Raw genomic sequence first — 25,306 nt, 5'->3', positions numbered from 1 at the left:
CCCTATCTTGAAAACAAAAGCAAAAAACAAAGACAGACAGAGAGAAAGTGGGCTGAACAAGCCATGGAGAATAATCTGGTAAGCAGCATTCCTCCGTGCCTCTGATGCCAAGTTACCACTTCGAGTTCTTGCCTTAGTTTCCCCCGGAGGAAAAACTGTATGTAACCTACAAGCCATGTAAACTCTCTCCACCACAAGCTTCTTTTGGTCATTGTCTTAGTTACTTTTCTATTGCTGTGATGAAACACCATGACCAAGACAAATTATAGAAGAAAGCATTTAATTGAGAGCTCACTTACAGTTCAGAGTGTGAGTCTGTCACAGTGTGGAACATGGCACAGGCTGACCATCCCGGTGCTGGAGAAGTAGCCTAGAGCTTACATATTGAGAGAGAGAGAGAGAGAGAGAGAGAGAGCGAGAGAGAGAGAGCACAGAATGCACTCACTGGGAATGGTGTGTGGGCTTTTGAATCTCAAAACCCATCCAACAGTGACACACCTCCTAACACGTTTCAACAATTCTACCAACTGTGGAGCAAGCATGCAAATGTGTGACCTTATGGAACCAATTTTGTTCAGGCCACGCCAGTCATGGTGTTTATTACAGGGACAGCAAACACAATAATTCTCTTCCCCCAACTCCTCCCAGGTCCACCCTGCCTTCTCTATCAACCCACCTTTGTGTTCTCTTGGATTATTTTAATCCACCAAGCCTAATTTGTTCTGCTCATATACACTTGGGTGTGTGGCCTTTCACCACAGCATGGCTGACTTAGTAGGGCCTGAACCCTTAAAGAAAAGCCACTCTTCCTCTCCCAGCGGCTATCAATTGCCATTAGCTCCTCCACTATGGGTGACTTTGTGTCTGTCTCCCCTCTCCACGTAGAGATTTTGTCTGGTCTGAGCGCGTGCCAATACTGTGCCAATAATGCTGTCATTATTGCTACTCTGTGAGGCCATACATGCAAGCAGGGGCTGTGTCTGGAAAAGAGCTTCCTTTCAGTCAGGCACCATGTCTGGATCTTGCAGTCTTTAAGTCTCCTCTTTTGCAATGGTCTCTGAGCCTTGGGAGAAGAGGGTGTGATACAGATGTACTAAGTGCAGAGGAATGTAGTCTGAAAAGCGTCATGTGCTACCGAAACAGAGCCAGTTTAGAGTGCTGGCTCAGGAGGCTTCACCACCACATGCCTTTGTTTTCCCAAAACTAGTTTGACTGTGAAGGTAAAATTCTCTTCTCTGTTCCTAACACTGGGTCACAGTGGCTATGGAAAGTCCCTGCAGTCCTGTTTAAGCTCCAGTGTCAGGTCTGCTGTAAGGTGCCCCTCCCACCATAGGAGCTAGTTGGCTGTTGGGACACTTGGGGAAGTGAGGGCTCTGGGCTTCCCATGCAAGGGACTTGGAGGTGTCTTGCCACCAGGCCTCCCAGTCTTAACTAAGGGACAGGAGTGTCATAGGAAGGGAGTTTTGCCAGGGCCTCAGTGGAGTCTGGGGCACTCCTATTCAGGCTGACCTGGGAGTCTCTGCAGAAATGGTGTGCACGGCTGCTCTTGGCAGGAATTTCACCTTCCCACCGGTGCCCTCAGCGATGGAGGTTATTCCTGGAAAGAGGAGCAGCTGCATCTGCTCCCGGGGTAAGGTGTTGATCATCACCTCGCCAATATCTTCACTCGAAACTTAGTGGTCTTTCCAACCAGGGTGAACAAGTGGCAGAGGTGAACAGAATATCACCCTATCTGCCTGGCACACTGCCGATACCCTTCAAATTCTGATGATATGGACGGTTCCATCCTTCCTAAATACCAAGATGAGGAGCAAGCACCAGGGTGTCAGGGACTGTCCACAGAACCCCTTCACCACACTCCTGTGTGTCAGGCAGGGCATGGAGTCTGCTAGCAGGCTGCTATGCGACCTCTGTGCAACCTCCTGAGGGCTGAGGAGGTCTGTTTGTCCTTCTTTTCTGGGCACTTGAATGCACACGAAGAGATCTAGCTCCACAACTACCTTTTTCCTCACAGAAGGACAACTCTGCTCCTGTCAGCTACTGAAAGTCCCTGCAGTTCCTGTTCACTCAAATGGCAGGTCGGCTCTCAGGCGCCCCTCAAGCATTGTGTTCTAGCCGTCCCCTCCACTCCCTCGGTCCTTTCCATGTGCACGAAGCAGGAGTGAGAGGTAAGGAGAGGTCGGGACTGAGAGCCTGTGCTCCTGCCTCCTCACAGACCTTGGGGCTCTGGGGCTGGCTCAACTTCTTGCATTAATTCTCCAGGATTCAAAGCAAGCAGAGCCTCTTTGTCCTCTCAGCTGTAGGAAACAAGGAAAAAGGGCTCATCAGCAGAAATACAAACTTGACTGCTAAAGAAAACATTGCATAATTCTTAAATTTCCCAGGTTCACATTTTGAAATTTCTAGCTAGGAAGAATTCAGGCTCACACTCAGAGGACATTTTGTCCTACATCTAGACACAAGTTCATTATCTGTGGAGTCCTTCCAAACTTGCAGGCAATAACTCAATGCTGTGGAGTACTCTACGGGAAATTCAGGTTGGGCCCATTTACAGTAAGTTGGTGCTGGGTCTGATGTGGGCTGTTCCTGCATGTGCTGGAGTGATGCAATGCACTGTGCCTCAGTCTGTGTTTATTCCAAAATGGCATGCTTCTCTCAAACATTTGCAGTCCTTTAAAATTCCCTTCAGTTTCACCTTTAAGTAAATAAGCTTGCAGAATGCAGTCATCTCTCTATTTATTTATTCACCACCTGCTAAAGGAACTGAGAGAGGTGTCTGGATGATAGCAATACAAGCCTTCTCCTGAGATTCCATCCCATGGAGACACATCATAAACGAACAAAGGGCAACATTGTGTGATAATAAAATGAACAATAAAGAAAAACATCCCTGGACATACCTATCACACTCCATCCCACAACACTCAGGCATCTCTTGGAATAGAAACCGAAAGAAAGGGGGAAGTGAAGGTGGTGGGTGACTTGTAGGACGGAGTGATTTCCACACATGACAGGGCAGATGCACAGGAGAACCCACGGCCATCGTGACAGTGTGAACAAGACCTGTGCAAGCTCAAAGCAGACAAAATTCCAGCACGGAGGGGGCTAGGTGGGCACGAAATCCATCCCTAGCTCAGAACCCATTGGCATTTGATTGCTGCTAGGAGAGGAAGGGTCAGTTTTTTAATGTTATGACCCCTGTTGACCAAGCTCTAGGGAGACCCCATCCCCAAGAGTAGTTGTCTCATAAGAACTGGACTTGATGAAGAGGAAAAGGAAGAGATCTTTAAGTCAGGTGGGTAGGGAGGTGAGAGTGGAGTTGTGGATGGAGAGTGAATGCAATAAGAACACACTGGATAAAATCCTCAGAGAGTTAGTTAAACTGTTAATAAAGAACAAGTTCTCGTGAAGAGCTCTTCTTACTGTCTGGGAAAGAACTCACTTGTCTTCTAATCTATCAAGAAGAGGCTGGGAACTAGAGAGATGGTTCAGCAGTTAAGAGCAATGGCTGCTTTTCCAAAGGACCTGGGTTCAGTTCCCAGCTCTCACATGTTGGCTCTCAACCATCCATAACTGCAGTTCCAGGGAACTGATACCCTCTTCTGACCTCCATGGGCACAAGACATGCACGTGGTGCATGAACATACATCCAGCCAAAAAAAAATTAACAGATACAATAAGACCAAATTAAAAGAGGAGGAGGAGGAGGAGGAGGAGGAGGGTGGATTAGAAGGGTGGACATGTGGGAAGTTTGAGTCTAGAATGGCTGAGGAGATCAGCACATAATCACTGGGAACAAATGTCTACCCAAAAGGCAGCAGAACAGAAAAGGGGTTGGTTTCTTATGAAGTCCTCTGTGATGCACTTTCCCAAGCAGGGCCACCACCAGGGATTGTGGGAGATTGTAAGTGCTGGTTACTGCCTACTGCTAAAGCAATGTGAGTCAAGCCAGCCTCACCCAGGCCACCAAAGAATCCCTTTCCCAAGGAACATAAGCCATGTAAGGAGTAGCCAAATGTGACTTGGCAGTGCCTTGGCTAAAGACCAAGAGGTGAAATCATTTGCCAGCTTTCCCCCTTATAGCTCTCATGTCATGGTGTCCAAAAGAACTAACACAAAAAAACAAACCTTTGAGAGGCATCACTTCCAGATCCTCTAATCTAGGATAAAGATTCTCAAACATGGTGCCCAGCGTTGACTGATCCTGCACCACTTTACCAAAGTCCTCCTCACCCACCATGCTGCCCTGTGGTTTGCAGTCCAACAAAAAGCTCTTCACTTCCATTCTCCTCGCCTGTTATTCCTCTTCCTGGCCAGGAGTCACCATGGTTTGCCTACATCATCTTGAAATATTCACATCTCTCTTCTTGTAACAAACAATACCAGGCCAAAAAAAAAACCAAAACAAACAAAAAAAAACACCCAACCCTGAACTATTTCTTTCTGGGCGAACACTGTCCCCGGGCTTCTAGTCCAGAGTCCCTGAGAACAGAGAAACAAATGTGATGCCCTCATCATACCGACTGTGTTGTAGCTGTACCCTTCCTTCTCCAAGGAAGCGAACACATTTAACTTGTTTTCTTTTGAATAAAGGGTAGTGGATACGAAATGAACTGTGGCCCCCAATGGACTTTTTTCATAAGATAAATTCACAAAGAAAAACCTGTAGCAGCCCTCTGCTATAAAGTCAGCTAGGGTCCTGGATTGGGGGGACGCTAAGGCTAAGGAAATATTGATGAAAGGAACTGAGACAGAAACACAGGATAGAATTGGGAGGTCTGTTAAGTCATGCCAAAACAGCCAAACAGCCCAGAGTTTATTTCAGAACTAACTTATAAGCAAAGGCAGAAACTTATTGCACAGCACAGACAGTCAGTCAGTATCTAAGCACAAGACCATTCTTTTTTTCTTTTTTTTTATTTTATTTTTTTTTCTTTTAGTAATTTTATTAAATTATAAAAAGTTTCCATTTACGCCCCTCCTCCCAACGCCCTCCCACTCCCCCCCTCCCTCTCCTCCTCCCTCTTTGTCCCCAAGGGAAGTCAGGGAAGGAACTTGGACTGCACAAGACCATTCTTGTCCTTGAGTGAGCAGCCTCCTCTCTAGCATGCACTTGCTGTTCAGAAGCAGCCTTACTTTCTATACTGATGGTCCTGAGGTTTGGCATCAGCCATATTCTTTCCAGTAGATAGAATGTTCTTTTCTCATGGACAAAATGCTCTTTCCCATGGGCTAAATCAGAAGTCTCTCATAACCTTCAAGATTATTGGAAAAAGCAGAGCAGGCAAGCTTGAACTCAAATGCCTCATAAGTCAGAATCGACTGCAGATGGAAACTGAGTCGTATGTGAACTACCACAAACACCTAGTGCTGCTTCTCTGTCTCCAACAGCTGTTTCCTGATGTTATCTCCCAGCATTCCTCTTCTGTGCTTGGCCACTTTCTGCCTGAACCCACTGTAGCATAATTAACAACTGTGGGCCTTGCTCATGCCTGCTGATGGTGTCTTACTTCTTCATGACTTTGAAGCAAATTCCTGAACTATTGTTCTGTGTTCCTAGCTTATCACAGTATTGTAGAAGGAGCCCGGCTAGCTTTACCTGAAATAATTACATGGAAACTGTATTCATTTAAACACTGCCTGGCCCATTAGTTATAACCTCTTATTGGCTAGCTCTTACATATTGATTCAATACATTTCTATTAATGCATATTGCCACTTGACTGTGGCTTACCGGGACGAATCTAAACGGAGTCCATCTCGGAGAGGAGAGCTATGGCGTCTGCCTCATAGCCTTCTTCCCAGCATTCTGTTCTGTCTACTCCACCCACCTATGTTCTGACTTATCAGGCCAAGCAGTTTCGTTATTAATTAACCAATGAAAGCAACACATAGAAGCAAGACCAACCTACATCACAGTATCTGAATTTTATCTGCTTTATTTTCTATCTTAGCAATTGCTCATGAGTAAACACGAGTCTGGAGAAGTCCTTTCCCAGTGTTGAGTTCACCCATGTGGATGCCAAAAGTCAATTTCTGCTGTCCTCTCTCCTATATCCTCAGCCCAGTTTAATTCTGGAAAACGCTTTGAAAGGACATAATCTCAGACTTTGGATTTGCCATGTACCCCCATGATTATTACATATTCAGATTTCTTTTTCTAGTATTATTGTTCCTTCCTTAGACACTGGCCCTGTATGATTTAATGGACAGTCCTTACCTTGATTATTTCCAGTAAGGATGGGGAAGACTCTGGAAGCTCCACATGCCACATTCCTAAGCATAGGTAGATTGAACAATCTGGGGAAATCACAACTGAGTCAAAAGAAATCATTATATTCTGAAGGATAAGTTATGGCCAAGTGGGATTATGCAAGACCAAACAGGATGTCCTCACTAGTCAGGGGACAATATATATAGATAGCCCCAGCCACATCCCCAGCCGTTCACCTGAGGTCTGAGCAGGAACTGACAGCCTCAGGTGAGTTGTCCGAACTTTCCAGCATTTGCTCTTTGCAGACTCTGTTCCTCTGTTCCCCGCCAGCATTCACTGGCTGTTTTCTTGCTCTGTCTCTCTCCTGAATGTACTAGATGCATTAGCATTCACAGGAGGCAGGACTGTTGGCATGGGGATTTGTTGTCTGTTTCTGTGTGAATTCAGATGAGGGCAGAGTCAGCCTTCTCTAGATAGAATGCAGAGACTGTGATGGCAATAAAGCCACCACACGCCTTTCCAGAAGCTTCCTATACAGTTGGGTTTTGGTTGGCAAGATCAGAATGCCAAATGCTTTATACTAGTGGTCCATTTGAAAACTGTCAGACATGGGAAGTCGAATAAAACACATGGAAATTGGAAGCTAGAAAATCCCTGGAATCCACCTCCATCATCTCTCTACATGTGTGTGGATTTCTGTATAAAATCCAGTGGGATTTGGTGCTGGCATACAAGGACAGCTCATAGAAGCATCCTCCACCCCATGAAAGGAGTGTTCATCCTGTGTTTCCCTGACCCTACAGCAGGATGAAGCCTTCCATTGCCATCATTTTGTGTCTCTTGGTCCTGGGAGTTGACAGCCAAAGGTGGATCGAGTTCATCAAAGAAGCTGGTCTAGGTAAGAACAAAGGATGGGGGCAGGAGGTTGTATTTCTGGATTCCAAGTATTTACCAGAGCAGGGACCACACACTTCAGGGCAAACGTTTTTGTGAAATATCCTGGATAGGGGAACATTGTCGCTCTTGCTATGTAGTTCTGAACTTTTATGGTCAGTGTTGACCTCTTCTGTGAGGATCCCAAGCCTGAGAGCACGCAATGTGAGTAGAGCAGCTTTTTCACAGGAATAGAGGAGCAATCTGTAATTGAAAGATGCAGATTCGCCAACAGGAGAGGGGATCTGCTGCCCCTTTGTGGAAGGTGATGAACGGCTCACTTCTGTGTCTGGTGTCCTTGAAATGTAGAGTTCCAGGTGCACAGTGTTCCAGGGGAGGAAGAGGAGAACCAGTGCAGTCCTCAAACACAGTGACAGCAGCGAAGGCTAACTGAGCTCTTCACACCATGAAAAGGCGTTGTCCAAGAAGCATTATTTGTATAAATAGAGTAATTTTTTAAATTAACCTGGTGGTGTAAGAGCCCCATCTATCTGAGACCAAAAGCAGACATAAACTATCTAACAAAAACCCAAAAAAGAACAGATGTTATCCCAGGTTGGCCAGCTTTTCAGAGTCCACTACACAGCTGCCAGAACAGAGCGAGGACTTCATGAGCACACACTCACTCTACCTGAGAGCGGCAGGTCATGGGTTGGGGAAGGCAGCTGTCTTTAAGGAAGCTTCAGATCCTCTGCCACCGGCAGAAGACCATGACTTACTTACCTGGAATACAGGTCTGTTGGGGACGAGACACGGGCAGGGAACTATCACCAAGGGAAAGACATCCCACCAGCCGCAACAGAATAAAAGTTAAATCAACCTAGATATTCTCCCTGCCCTCTTTCCTTTACTCGTTACTTCCGAAGATATTTCCCATTTGATGTCAGCTGGGTCTGATTCCTTCACTGCACAGCTCACCACTGCTGTCCTTTCTTTAGACCTTTTGCTCTTTGTGACACCTCCCTGGGGGACAGAAAAGTGAGATGAAGATAACAGATGGAGAATCTTCCACGAACATCCCACGTGCATTTTCTCGGTTTCCTGCATAGCCACCAAGATGGCGAACACTCTTCCCTGTTCTTGTAGAGGATACAGAAGTTTTAAACCTAGATTCCTTTGCCACCTAGAGTTTCTGGTCATCCAGCTTGTTTCAGTCTGTCAGAGAACGCCCTGCTGTCTCCTGCTGATGGGGTGCTGGGAACTGCCCAGGCTGCAGTAGACCCTGGACATCCGTGGACTCACGGCAGAGCTGCACTCACTCTGCCTGGAGAGCAGGTTCTCCCGTTGCCTGTGCTGGGAGAGAGCTGTGGCTGCAGTGGTGACTGTAGCATTTGGGAGGCTGAGGCAGAAGAATTGTGGGTTTCAGGTCATCCAGGGTTATATAGAGATGCATGCTGTCTCTAAAGGAAGAGAGCATAAAGAAAGGAAAGGAATGGAGAAAGGAGAGAGGGGAGATAAGGAAGGAAAGAGGCCTCAGGAGCTCACAAAATATATAGAAGTTTCCGGGGATCATTTTGGAGAGGGCTTCACTATTGTCTCATGAAACACCTCCTACAGATCATCTCTCCCCTTGAGCAGCCAAAGACCAATAACAGCAGAGCTAAGACAGTAATCCCTCAAACTAAAACTCGCTCCAAATATGCTTCTTCACAGACATGGGGAAGTAAGAACTATTCATGCCAAGCCATAGTTCTCTGGGCTTGTGAAAGGCTGAAGTCATTGGGATGAGTTAGACAGAAGTTTTCACCCTGCTTTGCCTAAAGGTAATCTTCCTTGCCATTCTCTCCCCTCTCCAGGAACTAGAGACATGTGGTGAGCTTACTCTGACATGAGAGAGGCCAGTTGGAAAGACAAGGACAAATACTTCCATGCTAGAGGGAACTATGATGCTGCCCAAAGGGGACCAGGAGGAACCTGGGCTGCTAAAGTGGCCAGGTAACAGAGGTCTCCGTGAGCGGAGCTTGACTGCTTTGGACATTCAAGAGGGGCTCTCCTCTGCATCCTGTGCACACTGCCTGCTAGCCTTCCTCTTTTCTGTGTATAGTACTGGGAACGGTTGGCAGTGATACATGAACCCCACCCTCTGTTCCTTGGTGCTGCTCATCCAGCATGAGGGTGGAATCCTGGGCTGAGTAGGTGCTTACTCAGGCAGGATCAGTACCAGCCTCTCCTTCTCTGGTGTTCCTGGGCTCCTAGCACAGCCATCTCTTGAAGGGAGTCCAGAGTGTGGAGCTATTGTCATCAGCTTGGTTATGGATCTTCTTCTTGTCTGTCTTGATTGCAGTGATGCCAGAGAGGGTGTTCAGAGGTTCATAGGACAGGGTTGCAGACTCAAGAGCTGACCAGTTTGCCAAGAGATGGCGCCGGAGTGGTAGAGACCCCCCCCCCCCCCCCAACTACTTCCGACCTGCTGGCCTGCCTCTTAAATACTGAGTTTTCTCTTGATGTTCCCAGCCGTGCAGCCCCGCAAGGAAAGAGGCACTTACTGAATTGAATTAGTTCCTAAAGTCTGGATCTCTAAGCACCCTCAAATTGTTGAATAACTACTTGTGAAATGCAACTTGTCACTGTCATTTTGAAATCGCACAAGATTGTGGGACATGGGAATGACCAAGAAACACCACACCAGCCCTGCTCTCCAGTCGTCGGGAGCATCCACCCTCTGAAGTTGTAGCAGTTGCCGGCCAGGCTGCTCCATGGGCGGTCGTTGGGCGCGCGGGGGAGAGCTAGTGCAACTCTGAAAGGATGGGGCGCCAGTGGCCGCTCCGGCCGTGAGGGGTCAGCATTGGCATGAGAGGCAAGCTCTTGACCGCGGCTCCCGAGGCCCCGCGATGGGAGCGCTCTAGGAGGAGGATCCCAACTCTGAAGACAGCAGGGCAGCGACCAAGGTGGCAACTCCGGGGCTCTGAGCTCAGGGGACGCGAGGCGCGCTCAGGGGACCGCAGCCGCACTCGCTCGCCCCAGCTGTCCAAACTTCGGGCTCCTCTCCGACCAACTGAGCACCCTAGGGGCCCCAACCTCCCCTCCGCCAGCCCCGGGAGGCGGGGGACGCGGCCGTGAGATGCTGTGGGGGCGAGCAGCTCGCGGAGCGCGGGGTCGGCGCGACCGGTGCACGAAGCGCGGGGGTCCAGGCTCGTCGCACCGGTCCCTCGCTGACCTCCCTGGCCAGCCGCGGCGGGAGGCGCCGGGCGGCGCCCGGGTCGCAGAGACGTTGGAACCTTGGACTCGGAGAAACAGAACGACTTCTCCTGGGAAACTGGTGCGCGAGAGCGCAAGGCACAGAGGCAGAAGCACTTGCAGGGCTCGTCGCAGTTCCCAGTTAGGGTAGCCAGGCAGAGCCGGGCCCCTGCCCCATCTCAAAGATGCCACCTCAAAAGAACAAGAGATTTTCTGTCAGAAGCTACAGCGGTGCAGTGCCGTGTACTGTTTGTTTTCAGTGACTGTTTCAGACTTGAAGAGCAAAGAAATTAAAAGAGCAACACTGAATCGACTGGCTAAGTGTGTTTCAACTAATAGTGGTGTGATTGTTGAATCAGCGTATTCTGCTATAGTAAAGATGATCAATGCTAACATCTTCCCTACGCTTCCTTCAAGTGATAATCCAGATGTTGATTCAGAAGACAACGAGTCCATACTTGAGGCCTCTGGGCCTCACATACAGTTGGTGCATGAGTTCTTCTTGAGATTCTCGGAGAGTCCTAATTTCCAGCCCAGCATTGCAAATCGATACATTCACCAGAAGTTTGTACAACAGCTCCTGGAGCTTTTTGATAGTGAAGACCCGAGAGAACACGACTTCCTGAAGACGGTTCTATATCAGATTTATGGGAAGTTTCATGGGCTGAGAGCATTCATCAGAAAGCAGATTAGCAACATTTTTATCAGGTTAATATATGGAACCGAACGTTTCAACGGTGTGGCTGAACTCCTTGAGATCTTAGGAAGTATCATCAGTGTCTGGGCGTCACCACTGAAAGCAGAACGTAAGCAATTTCTAATGAAGGTCCTTATTCCTATGCACACTGCTTTGTTTCGTGCTCAGCTGGCACAATATGTCCTACAGTTCCTGGAGAAAGACACAGCGTGACAGAACCTGTTCCCAAAGGACTGCTGAGATTTTGGCCAAAACATGCAGTCAGAGAGAGGTGATGTTTTTAGAAGAAATTGAAGAAATCTTAGACGTCATTGAGCCAACACAATTCAAAAAACTTGAAGAGCCCTTTTAAAGTAGATGTCCAAGTGTGTCTCCGGTTCTCATTTTCAGGTTGCAGAAAGAGCACTGTACTTCTGGGATAATGAATGTATTCTTACTTTGATTGAAGAGAATACTGATAAAATTCTGCAGATGATGTTTGCCAGTTTGTATAAAATTTCCAAAGAACACTGGAATCAGATCGTTGTAGTCCTGTGTACAACGTGCTGAAACCCTGATGGGGACGAACGACAAGCTTTTTGATGATCTTACTAGTTCCTACAAAGCTGAGAGACAGAGAGAAAAAAATGAAAGAATTGGAACGTGAAGAATTATGGGAAAAATCAGAAGAGCTGAAGCTAAAGACGGCTCTCGAGAAACAGGACAGCGCATACCACCTTCACGGCATTCTCGGCTGCAATACAGGTGCCAAGTAAGATCAGCTCCACCTCTGTTGAGTGGGCAGTTTTGTACACTCTTTCAGGATATATAAAAACTTCAAAGCAAACCTCATCAGTATAATATAGTTAGGAGGCCAGTTTTTCCTGGGAAGCGTAAGTGAAAGAAGTATGGGCTAAACATAGCCCTGGCTGACCACGGCCACAGTGTGTGGTCACCTTTGTCTGACCATCGACTGCATCACTTTATCATGCGTGTTACATGTGAGGTGACTGTGGCAGGGGCAAGGATCACGACTTGAACTCTTGATCATGCTGCACACAGACCAAGTCGTCTTCTGTGCTTTCACATGGCTGCAGACCTTGGTTACATCTGAGGAAAGAACTTTTTAAAGATAAACTGAGGTGCTGTCCTCCCTTCCTTCTCCTAGAGAGATGGTGGGATAAAAGCCCAAACTCCTTAAAGATACTGCCAAGTTCTGGGCTTTGCAACACCTACGCTTCCAGGATTTTGAAGCACAAAGTATTAAAGCTGGGGGAAAGTAAACAAAAATTCTGCTCCCAAATAACCTTGTCAGCAGCAGCACCCCGGAGTGTAGCATCGTGGGTGGGCCCTAGGCTCACCTCTCCTTCATTCCTCTCCTCTCCAAGGCTGGGGGCAGTGCTGTGGATCATGGTCTTGTACCCTGTAAAGATTCGTCAGTTGTATTGGTTTAATAAGATGTTGATTGGCCAACAGCCAGGCAGAAAGTAAAGGAGGGGTGACCAGAACAGGAGAATTCTGGGAAAAGGAAAGACTCAGTCTGCAGTCATCACCTAGACACAGAGGAAGCGAGATGAAAATGCGTCGCTGATAAAAGGTACCAAGCCACGTGGCTAACACAGACAAGAATAATGGGCTAATATATGGTGTAAGAGTAAGTTAATAAGAAAGCCTGAGCCAATAGGCCAACCACTTTATAAATAATGTAGGCTTCTGTGTGTTTCTTTGCAACTGAACAGCTGAGGGACTGGGCGGGACAGAAACCTCTGTCAACAAGGCAGGGCCTTCCCAGTCCTCGACTGCCTGACCCCAGGCCTGCCTGTAGGTGGAGGCTCTGAGTCCCACGATGTGATGCAGACAGCCAGCTGTCACTGCCCGACTTGATTCAGAGGAAATGCATTGACTATGTAGAGGCCCTGTTTGTTCTTACCTGGTCAGGTATTTCTCACTTGTCATCAGTTCCATTCCAACCTCTTGCCTTGCTGCTGTACAGAAAACTGTTTTATAATGAAAGACCTTCACTGGGGACTGAGCAGCACATAATAAAGTCTGTATTTGTAAGAAAAAATAAAAAAAAGAAGCACCACACCATTGTTTTTTAAAGAAGAGACATGAAAAGATAGGGATTGGAATATTACTGTCTATGCCTATACATGAACCAGAACATGTATATGTGTCCCATCAAACACCCATTTTCTCTGGGATAGGAAAGCTTTGACACCTTCCTCCCTACAACTGAAAGAAATGTCCGAAAAGCAGAAGTACAGGGATCTGTGATGAACTGACTCCAGCAGTGACCAGTTCCAGGCTCGAAGCATAGTCTGGGCTTCTCCCTTTACACAATCCCTGAAGATTCTTGGATCTTGGAAATTGGGGTTCAGGTATCATAGGTCATTTCTTTACCAAACCATGCCCTTCCTGGGTCATGCTGGCTCAGGCAGTCCCTTTGTGACTGGGCAGCTATGTCCTCTGTCATTAGCTGCCTCTTCAACTTTGAGTCTCTTGTTGGTCCCTTCCTTGCTTCAGCAGCCTTGCCCCAGGAGTGCTTACAAAACTCACCTTCTCCTTCCTTGAGGTATAAACTATTTTTATTATACATGCATACATATATAATACATAAATACATACACACGTACCTAGACAAACATACAGACACACACACATACAAACAGACACACACACACACACGCTGAAGCTGTTCTTTTGTTCCCACCTGTTCCAACCCAAAATAATCACACAGAAACTATATTATTATAAACAGTATTCTGTTTAGCCAGTAGCTTAAGCGTATTTCTGGCTTACACTTATACCTTAAATTAACCTATTTCTATTAATCTGTGTATTGCCAAGTGGTTGTGGCTTACCTGGTAAAGTTCTGTCCAGCATCTGTCTCTGGCAGGGCTACCTGACTTCTCACTGACTCTGCCTTCTTTCTCCCGCTTAGCTCTATTCTGCTAAGTCACTGGCCAAATAGACAGAAGAACTTCTCCCGCACCCCCTCCCAAACACTTGCTTTCTGAGGCCAGGTCACAGGGATTAACATAGCCAGAAAAAGACAGAGAGGCCCCAGCACAAGGATCCAGTTTCACCCTGTCCAGCAATCATTTGAAGGCGGCAGAAGAGACAGTTTCCTGATCTGCCATGGTCTGCAGTGCCCGTGTGCAGATAGATGCAGGAGGCCTCCACAGCCTTGATGAGCACCACATGCAAAGCATGGATGGTGGCCCCACCAGGAGAGCATCATTATCCTTGAGCTGCCAATGATGCTGAGTCTAGTAGCATCTTTGCTGCAGCCAGGAGGGCCTGGGCCCCCACCAGATTGCCAGGCACCTTGAAAGCTCCACAGATTCGCTACCACTGAGCCCTGTGAGAACTGAGCCCTGTGACAACATGGATCCCATCTTCTTCCACTTCTGGAGGAAATGAGCCACTCTGTGAGCCTGACACCACCCACCTGACCATGAGTGCATGTAGCATATACAGTAACCCTGTCTCGCACCATGGCTGGGGGGCTGGTCATACAGTGGATGACTTTGGAAGCTGTCAGCTTCTTTTCAATGGAGTTGATGATGGCCCTGCCACAGAGGACACCACAGTGTGCCTGACCTCAGTGTTAGGACCAGGATGAAGGGATGGTGTGTGGCTTCACTGCCAAGAACAGCACATTACTGTGCAGCACTGCCTCTTTGTTGTGGGTGTCAAGTTAACCCCCATCCTCCAAAGGGCAGAGACTGTGACTTGGTCCACACCTGGGGAGCTGGCTATTATCTTGTGAGCAGCCAGAACTCCTGCTGCTGTGAAGCCCTCTGCGTTGTTCTTTTTCTATTTCTATTTTCTAGTTTTATTAGGTAGTCCAGGTTAGGTCTGAACTCATTATTATTATTATTATTATTATTATTATTATTATTATTATTATTATTATTGTTGTTGTTGTTGTTGTTATTATTATTACTATTACTGAGCTCTACATTTTTCTCTGCTCCCCTCCCTACTTCTTCCCTCCCCTTCAACCTTCTCCCAAAGCCCCCATGCTGTCAATTTACTCAGGAGATCTTGTCTTCTTCTTCTTCCCATGTAGATTACATCCATGTATGTCTCTCTTGGGGTCCTCATTGCTGTCTATGTTCTCTGGGACTGTGATTTGTGGGCTTGTTTTCTTTGAACTCTTTACTTTCCACTCAAGCTTCTCAAGTGCTGGGATTACAGGTGAATCCCAACATGCCAGATTCCATTTTTTAAGATAGTGACAATATGTTGCCCGGACAGACTTTAACTTTCAGGCTCCCCTCTGTCCCTTGTCACCCCCCTCATGAAAACGTCACCAGGCTTCGTGCTTGAGGTTTCTACCCTGGAACTTTCTATCTCAAAACACACCGAATATCCCCGTAGAAGGCCCTTGCCCACAGCCAGGTCAGCCTAAGGGTTAGCCAGGAAGGGGAGCATCACTTACAGCTGGGGACCTTTATGCATCCTCAGGCGCCCGGCCCAAAACAGGTGGATTCTCAGACTTCCACCCTCCGACTTCCTCTGGAGCTGAGGCTTGTGTTGCCTTCACTCTCCCTGGTTCCAAGGTCAGCTGGCTTAGCAATGGCCCCTTTCCTGTGTCCTTTCTGTGGGGATCAGTTAGTCCCAGACATCCTGTGCCTCCTTCCAGTCACTTAGTCCTCTCCCAATGATCCCACTGGGCAGTTGGGGAAAGGACTTCTCGGGTAGCTGACTGGACTCCAGCCTGTTCCTGACCTGGCTCACCAAACACTGGTGCTACTTGTCCTTGCCTTTCAGTTGAGTAAAATAACTTCCCCGCCCCCAAAATATTCCAAAGCTATTTCTCCTCGCTCTTCCCTCTCCCCCTGCTCTAGGTCAGGAGAGAATCTCACCTGCAGCAAATCTTCTGTCCCCATAGCACTCTGTCCAGGCTGTCTTCAAATCTGTTTTCCTCTGTCAGAGTTTGTGCTGAGTGTGTCTGACCTCCTGCTCTAACACTAGGTGGCAGCTGAATGACGTGACTGGCTGCTCCCGTTCCCGTCTAGGTGAGCACTGCTCTCAGTTCTTTATTTTCCTGTTCCATTGGATTCTTACACTTTAATTACCCCCCATTGGCAACTTTGGGCGTAAACAGCTTAAATCACAATTCCAAGTCACACAGCTAGTTTGAAGCTGGACACAGCATTCTTAATGATTTCCTAGAACTAGCAATTGTATTGGAGTTGACATTTTATAAAACACTTTAATAGGCTGGGAGTGTATCTCAGCAGTTGGGGCATTGCCTACCATGCCCTAGGTTCAATTTCTAGCTCCTTGGAGAAAAATAACAGGGAATGCACACAGGCAAACACAGATGCACACACACTTGCATATAATCAGCTCAGTTAATCATTCCTCTAATAGGTGTACTCCATCTGTCATCCCAGCTAGTCTTCTGAGGGAACTTGATAAAGTCCATGACAAAACTCTGTGGTGATTGTGGATGAGAACAACACAGGGCCGAAGAAGAGGCCAGAGCCAAGCTGGAGCAGATCACATCACTGTGTCAGGGGAGTGTTGAAATAGCTGCAGGGACGGGGGAGGGGTTTGGCATATGAAAAATCCATGCACATGTACACTCATTTTACATGCGCACATGGGAAGTAGGGGAGGATGTCAGCTAAAATAACTGTTAGGCCCAGAGAACACAGAACCATCTTCTGAAATTTTCATGGGTACGGCTTTTTCTCCCTTTCCCCCATCTCACTTCTGCCCCTTCTCCTTCCAGGAGGGGTCAGAAAGTGCAGCTGGTTGTCTGTGTGAGGAAGAACAAGGAATGGAAACAAATCACTGTCCCCACCTACAGAGACAATCCAAAATGAGCTAAATTAGAAAGGGGAGAGAAAGTGCAGTGTAAGTGAACAGGAAATCCCAATCACATTATGGCACAGCCATCTTGAACCTTAAACTAAGTCTTCAAGGTTATGGTTTAAACTCATGCGAGATAGTTGACTTCCTATGAGTAACTGGAGAAGCAAGAATTGACCTACATTTTCATCCAAGGTCAACAGAAAAAGGTATTGGGGAAAAGAAAAAAGATAAAATAGCTACTTTCTGGTATAGAAAGTAATTCTGAGGGAGAAGGACCAGGAAAGCTTGGTTGGATAATGACAAATCAGAAGATACCATAAATAAGAGTCACAATTAATCCCATTTCATGACCCCGAGATTCTAAGAGAAAAGAAAATTCACAAAGGATGTATGCAGACATCAGTATAGTACTATGATCCACAGAGAAAAGAAATAAAAATAAAAACGAAACCTACCTTGAATTTTCTGGCATGGTGGCATTGCCTATAGTTCTGGCTGCTGGAGGTGGTGGCGAGGATGGTGAGCACCAGGCTAGTCTAGACTATAGTACTTGGCCCTATGCAAAGCAAGAAGGAAACAAAAGCAAAAACCCACAAGTGGATGATGAAATTTAAGATGATGTAAAGTATAAACTACTAATGAATGGTTGATATACCTCGGCATGGCAGTTGCTAAATAGATCCCTCCTCCTATCTGGTGTGTGTGTGTGTGTGTGTGTGTGTGTGTGTGTGTGTGTAATGTATATGTGGTGTGTGTGTTGTATGTGTGTATAGTATATGTGTGTTTGTGGTGTATTGTGGTGTATGTGTGTGTGTAGTTATGTGTATGGCATATGTGTGTTTGTGATGTATATGTGTGTGTGATGTGTGTGCGTGTGATGTATGTGTGTTGTGTGTTGTGTGTGTAATGTATGTGTAGTGTGATGTGTGTGTGATGTGTGTATGTGTGTGTGTTGTATGTGTAGTGTGATGTGTGTGTGGTATGATGTGTGTGTAGTATATTGTGTGCGGTGTATGTGTAGTGTGATGTGTGTGTGGTATATGTGTAGTGTGCTGTGTGTGTGGTGTATATTTTGTGTGTGTGATATATGTGTGATGTGCATGTGATGTATGTGTGTGTGATGTGTGTGTGATGTGTGTGTGGTGTATGTGTGTGATATGTATGTGTGTAGTGTGTGTAGTGTAACATGTGTGTGATGTGTGTATGCGTGTGTGGTGTATGTGTAGTGTGATGTGTGTGTGGTGTATGTGTATGTGGTGTATGATATGTGTGTGTGATGTATGTGTGGTGTGCATGTATGTGTGTAGTGTGTGATGTGTGTGTGTGTGATGTATGTGTGTGGTATGTATGTAGCAAGACAGAAGCTCTAAGAAACACCGGCATTCTGTGTGCCACAGAAATGGAAGTTTCATGAAGCGATGCTAAGATTTGGTCTGTAGAATGGCCTCTGGTATATTTCATTTTGGCCTAGTCTTGGCTGCATCTTTAACAATGTGCAAGCAGGACGCACTTCACACCTTCCAAACAGGTTGCCAGTCTTGAAATGAAGAAGCTTTGGTCATCCTGTCCTGCAAGGTAATTGTGCTCAGGTGAAGTCTCTCTTCAGTGTGGAATTTTCCCTTCTCCACTGTCCTCTTCTCACCCAGAGTGGTCAGACTTCAACCGTGTGGATGTAAAGCAGTAACTTATACTAATAAACTTACATTTCCATGGGATTTTCTTATCTTTGTAAATGGTGACTGGACCTAGGGCCTCGGGCATTGTTGGCAGACATGTGTTCCTCCACTGAGCTCCATCCTCAGACCTCCATCCATGTTAAATAAATCAGACTTGGAGATCCTATTAATAGTCCCTTCAGCTTTGTTTCCTGTGTTGTGAACTACTATTTCTATGTTCTGTTTTTCTTAATGAGTTGTCTCTTTCTTACTGGTTTGTTATTTATAAAATTTATTATTTTTGATACAGAGCCTACTTTTTTATAGATTAATTTTTTCACAATTTGAAGACATAGAGATCATCATTAGACAGGGTCTTGTTGTGAAGCATAGACTGCCTTAAATTTATGACAATCCCCTTCCTTAGCCTTGCAGGTGCTAAGGTCACAGGTGTGAGCTACCCTGTCCAGCTGAGGCTTTTACATCTCATCTGTCTTATGTAGAACAATACTGAGACATGTAGCAATGAATTTTTATGTATTTTACCGGTATGTGTGTCTGTGCATGTCTGGTGCCCAAAGAGGGCAGAAGAAGATGTTGGATCCCCTGGAACTAGAGTTACAGAGGGTTGTGAGCTGACATGTGTGTGCTGGGAAATAGAAACAGATCCTCTGTGAGACCAGGGAGTGCTGTTAACCACTGAGTCATCTCTGCAGTCTGAGAAATGCAGCTGTTTCTCACACTAGGCGTTGTGCATTTTAAGAAAACCCTCCCTTCTCTGAGGTCATAAAATGTCCTTTACACTCTCTTCCATGTCTAAAACCTTTAAATGTTTATATATATACATATATATGTAGATAGATAGATAGATAGCATGTTTTAAGTCCCACATCTAAGCATCTCCATCCTCCTCCTCCTCTTCCTCTCCAACTGAGAATATTCTCTCTCTTTATCTCTCTCTCTCTCTCTCTCTCTCTCTCTCTCTCTCTCTCTGCCCAAATACAAATTTCAAGCCTACAGTGTAAACGGGTTTCTGAAGGTTGTAGAACGCCAAGCTTGGCATCTCCAGGCACTAATGGCATCAGAAAGGATTACCTCAAGCTTAGTGTGTTCTAAAAATGCTTTTATTTCTTAAATGAAGTGTCTTTGTGAGAAGATGAGCTTCCCATATCTCCATCCTCCATTTGACCAAAGCAGAAAAAAGAACCCTGTCTCAGTGACTCTCATGCACAGCAAGGTGAGTGGATCAAGGCTGTGACTTCTCAGACCTGGTGATGTCACAGGAGCAGCGGAGTCTAATGCTCACCAGGGAGTTGCTGAGAGCCTTTTATTTATTTTTATTTCTTTTTAAAAAAGAAAACAAGCTATCTTTTTTCATTATACATACCAATCCAAGTTCAAACTCCCTCCCCTTCTCCCATTCCCTCCACATACCCTCCCAATGTACTCCTATCCAATACTTAGAGAGGGGAAGGCACATTGCTTTGGGAAAGGTTCAAGGCCCTTCCTACTATATCTAGGCTGAACAAGATATCATCAAAGAGAATAGGTTTCCAAAAAGCCAATACATGCAGTAGAGATAAATTCTGGTGCCACTGCCAGTGGCTTCTCCAAGTCTGCCCCAGCCATGCAACTGTCAACCACATTCAGAGGGACCAGTTTGGTCCTATGCCTGTTTCATCCCAGTCTGTCTGGAGTTGGTGAGCTCCCATTAGCTCAGGTAGACTGTTTCAGTGGGTGTCCCCATCATGGTCTTGAGCTCTTAGCTCATATTCTCACTCCTCCCACTCTTCAATTGGGCTTTGAGAACTTAGTCCAGTGTTCCAATGTCAGTCTCTGCCTCTGTTTCCATCAGTTGCTGGATGAAGGTTCTATGGTGATATTTAAGATATTCATCAGTCTGACTACAGGACAAATCAAGATCGGGCCCTTTCTCTTCTAATGCTTAGCTGGGTCATCCTTGTGGATTCCTGGGAATTTTTCTAGAGCCATGTTTTTTGCTAACCCCATAATGGTTCTCTCAATCAAGGAATTTCTTTTCTTGCTCTCATATCTGTCCTAGCTCTATCTCAACTATCCCATTCCCTCAAGTTCTCCCCAACCCTCCACTTCTCCCCTCCTCTTCCCCTTCTCCCCTTCCTTCTATCCCCCCACCCCAAGCTCCCAAATTTTGTCAGGCGATCTTGTCTGTTTCCAATTTCCAGGTGGGTCTATACATGTTTTTCTTTGGGTTCACGTTATTACTTAGCTTCTCTAGGATCATGAACTATAGGCTCAATGTCTTTTGTTTATGGCTAGTATCCACTTCTGAATGAGTACATACCATATTCATTTTTTGTGTCTGGGTTACCTCACTCAGGATAGTGTTTTCTAATTCCATCCATTTGCATGCAAAATTCAAGATGTCATTTTTTTCTTACCTCTGATTAGTACTCTAATATGTAAATGTGCCACACTTTCTTTATCCATTCTTCTGTAGAGGGGCATCTAGGTTGTTTCCAGGTTCTGGCTATTACAAATAATGCTGCTATAAACACAGTTGAACAAACGCCTTTGTAGTATGATTGAGCATCTTTTGGGTATAAGCCCAAGAGTGGTATTGCTAGATCCTGAGGTAGTTTGATTCCCAATTTTCTGAGAAACTGCCATACTGATTTCCAAAGTGGTTGTACAAGTTTGCATTCCCACCACATCCTCTCCAGCATAGGCTATCATTGGTGCTTTTGATCTTAGCCATTCTGACAGGTGTAAGATGGTATCTCAGAGTTTTTTGATTTGCATTTTCCTGATGGCTAAGAATGTTGAACATTTCCTTAAGTATCTTTTGGCCATTTGAGATTGTTCTGCTGAAAATTCTGTTTAGTTCTGTACCCCATTTTTCAATTGGATTATTTAAAATTTTAATGTCTAATTTCTTGAGTTCTTTATATATTTTGGAGATCAGTGTTTTATCTGATGCGGAGTTGAAGATCTTTTTCCATTCAATAGGCTGCATTTTTGTCTTATTGGCTGTGTCCTTTGCTTTACAGAAACTTCTGAGTTTCAGAAGGTCCCATTTATTTATTGTTGCTCTCAGTGTCTGTGCTACTGGGGTTATATTTAGGAAGGGGTCTCCTGTGCCCACGCATTGAAGACCACTTCCCACTTTCTCTTCTATCAGGTTCAGTGTGGTCAGATTTATATTGAGGTCTTTAATCCATCTGGACTTGAGTTTTGTGCTTGGGGATAGATATGGATCTATTTTCATTCTTCTATATGTTGACATCCAGTTATGCCAGCACCATTTGTAGAAGATACTTCCTTTTTTCCATTGTATAATTTTAGTTTCTTTGTCAAAAATCAGGTGTTCATAGGTGTGTGGATTAAATTCCAGGTCTTTGACTTGATTCCATTGGTCAACTTCTCTGTTTTTATGCCAATACCAAGCTGTTATCATTGCTGTAGCTCTGTAATAGAGCTTGATGTCAGGGATTGTGATGCTTCCAGAAGTTCCTTTATTGTACAGGATTACTTTGGCTCTCCTGGGTTTTTTGTTTTTCCTTATGAAGTTGAGTATTGCTCTTTCGAGGTCTGTGAAGAATTTTGCTGCAATTTTGATGGGGATTGCATTGAATCTATAGATTGCTTTTGGTACAATTGCAATTTCACTATGTTGATCCTACCTATCCAAGAGCATTTACTGGTGTCCTCTCCAATTTTTTTCTTTAAAGACTTAAAGTTTTTGTGGAATAGAACTTTCACTTCTTTGGTTGGTGTTACCCCAAGATATTTTATGTTATTTGTGGCTATTGTGAAAGGTGATGTTTCTCTGATTTTCCTCTCAGCTTCTTTATCATTTGTATATAGGAGGGCTACTGATTCTTTTGACTTGATCTTGTATTTTGCCACATCACTGAAGGTATTTATCAGCTGTAGGAATTCTCTGGTAGAGTTTTTGGGGTCACTTACATGTACTATATAATCGTCTGCAAATAACAAAAATTTGACTTCTTCCTTTCCAATTTTAATCCCCTTTATCTCCTTTTGTTGTCTTATTTCTATAGCCAAAACTTCAAGCACTACGTTGAAGAGATATGGACAAAGTGGACAGAATTGTCTTGTTCCTGATTTTAGTGGAATCATTTTGAGTTTCTCTCCATTTAATTTGATGTTAGCTGTCGGCTTGCTGTATATTGTTTTTATTATATTTAGGTATGTTCCTTGTATCCCTGATTTTTCTTTATCATGAAGGAGTGTTGGATTTTGTCGAATGCTTTTTCCACATCTAATGAAATGATCATATGGTTAATTTATTTCAGTTTATTATATGATGAATTACATTGATAGATGTTCATATGTTGAAGTAGCCCTGTATCTCTGGGATGAAGCTGACTTGATCATAGTGGATGATTTTTTTTATGTGTTTTTGGATTTGGTTTGCTAGTATATTGTTGAATATTTTTGCATCCATGTTCATGAGTGAGATTGGTGTGTAATTCTCTTTCTTGTTTTATTCTTTGTGTGGTTTTTGTATCAGGGTAACTGTAGCTTCATAAAAAGAGTTTGGCAATGTTCCTTCTGTTTCTATTATGTGGAACACTTTGAGGATTATAGGTATTAGCTCTTCTTGGAAGTTCTGGTATTATTCTGCACGAAAATCATATGGCCCTGGGGTTTTTTTTTGTTGTTGTTCAGAGGTTTTTATGACAGTTTCTATTTCCTTGAAGTTTATAGGTTTATTTAAATTTCTCATCTGGTCTTGATTTGATCTTGGTATATGATATCTATCTAGAAAATTATCCTTTTCCTTTACATTTTCCAATATTATAGAGTACAGGTTTTTGTAGTATGACATAATGATTCTCTGAATTTCCTCATTGCCTGTTGTTATGTCTCCCTTGTTGATTTGGAAGTTCTCTTTCTCTGCCTTTTAATTAGTTTGGATAAGGGTTTGTCTCTCTCGTTGATTTTCTCAAAGAACCAGCTCTTGGTTTCATTGATTTTTTGTATTGTTTTCTTTGTTTCTATTTTGTTGATTTCAGTCCTCAGTTTGACTATTTCCTCTCTTCTACTCCTCCTGGGTGAGTCTGTTTCTTTCTTTCTTTTTTTTTTTTTTAGAGTTTTCAGGTGTGCTTTTATGTAACTAGTATGTGTGAGATTTTCCATTTTCTTTATGTGGTCACTTGGTGCTATGAACTTTCCTCTTAGCACTGCTTTCATGGAGTCCCAGAGGTTTGGGTACGTTGTACCTTCATTTTTGTTGAATTTTAGGAAGTCTTTAATTTCTTTATTTCTTCCTTGACCCAGGGGTGATTCAGTAGTTCACTGTTCAACTTCTATGAATTTGTAGGCTTTCTGAGAGTAGTATTGTTGTTAAATTCTAACTTTACTCTATGATGGTGATCCAATAAGAAACAGGGGGTTACCCCAATTTTTTTGTGTATCTGTGGAGGTTTGCTTTGTTACTGAGTATGTGATCAATTTTAGAGAAGGTTCCATGAGGTGCTGAAGAGAAAGTATATTCTTTTGTGTTTGGGTGGAATGTTCTATAGATGTCTGTTAAGTCCATTTGATTCATGACATCTGTTAGTTCTCTTATCTGTTAAGTTTCTGTCTGGTTGACCTGCCCATTGGTGAGAGTGGAGTGTTGAACTCTCCTACTATTAGTGTGTAGTGCTTGATGTGCAATTTAAGTTTTAGTAATGTTTCTTTTACATATGTGGGTGCTCTTGTATTAGGGGCATAGATGTTCAGGATTGAGAATACATCTTGATGGATTTTTTCTGTGATGAGTATGAAGTGTCCTTCTCCATCTCTTCTGACTGATTTTAGTTTGAAATCTATTTTGTTAGATATTAGGATAGCTACACCTACTTGTTTCTTAGGTCCATTTGATTGGAAAACCTTTTTCCAACCCTTTACTCTGAGGTCGTGTCTGTCTTTGAAGTTGAGGGCTTTTTTGTAAACAACAGAATTCTGGATCCTGTTTTCTGATCCATTCTCTTTGCCTGTGTCTTTTTATAGGTGAATTGAGTCCATTGATAGTAAGAAATATTAGTGAGCAGTGGTTGTTAATTCCTGTTATATTTTGGTAGTAGTTTTTGTGTGCTAGTGGGGGTTATCAGATGTCTGTGTTTTCATGAGTATAGTTACCTTCCTTGGGTTGAAGTTTTCCTTCTAGCACTTTCTAAAAGGCTGGGTTTGTGGGTACATATTGTTTAAATCTGGTTTTGTCATAGAATACCTTGTTTTCTCCATCTATGTTGATTGAAGCTTTGCTGGGTATATTAGTCTGGGCTTGCATCTGTGGTCTCTTAGTGTCTGCAGCACATCTGCCCAGGACCTTCTGGCTTTCATGTTTTGGAAAACAGGAGTCAGGTGTAATTCTGATAGTTCTACCTTTATATGTTATTTGACTTTTTTCCTTTGCAGCTCTTAATATTCTTTCTTTATTCTGTATGTTTTGCGTTTTGATTACTATATGGTGGGGGGACAGGTTTGTTGTTTTGTTTTGTTTTTTTTGATCCAGTCTATTTGGTGTTCTGTAAGCTTCTTGTACCTTCATAGGGATATCCTTTAAGTTGGGAAAGCCTTCTTCTATGATTTTGTTGCATATATTTTCTTGCCTGTGAGATGGAGTTCTTCTCCTTCTTCTACCCCTATTATTCTTGGGTTTGGTCTTTCATGGTGTCCCAGATTTCCTGAATGTTTTATGTTAAAAATTTGTTGGATTTAATGTTTTCTTTAACCAATGAGTCTATATCCTCAATAGTATCTTCAGCGACTGAGATTCTTTATTCTATCTCTTGTATCCCATTGTATACTTGTCTCTATAGT

General features: G+C 44.4%; 1 long non-coding RNA gene and 3 pseudogenes across 1 annotated transcript; 2 read left to right on the top strand and 2 right to left on the bottom strand.

Moving 5' to 3' along the window:
* Positions 1–263: 263 nt before the first annotated feature.
* On the bottom strand, positions 264–6,916 carry LOC148118223 (uncharacterized). The gene is made up of 2 exons (XR_015736379.1): positions 6,221–6,916; positions 264–2,297 (listed from the first exon to the last, which is right to left on the bottom strand). It is a non-coding gene; the product is annotated as an uncharacterized LOC148118223 (long non-coding RNA).
* Positions 6,897–9,707, top strand: LOC148118222 (serum amyloid A-3 protein-like; annotated as a pseudogene).
* Positions 9,708–10,393: 686 nt separating this feature from the next.
* Positions 10,394–11,892, top strand: LOC148118221 (serine/threonine-protein phosphatase 2A 56 kDa regulatory subunit alpha isoform pseudogene; annotated as a pseudogene).
* LOC148118220 (pyrroline-5-carboxylate reductase 1, mitochondrial pseudogene) lies at positions 11,699–15,901 on the bottom strand (annotated as a pseudogene).
* Positions 15,902–25,306: the final 9,405 nt, after the last annotated feature.

Source organism: Myodes glareolus, chromosome 24 (assembly GCF_982192425.1).
Source record: "Myodes glareolus chromosome 24, mMyoGla1.1, whole genome shotgun sequence".
Taxonomy (NCBI): Eukaryota; Metazoa; Chordata; class Mammalia; order Rodentia; family Cricetidae; genus Myodes; species Myodes glareolus.
Note: the sequence above shows the minus strand (reverse complement) of the source record. Positions and strands in the feature narration are given on the sequence as shown.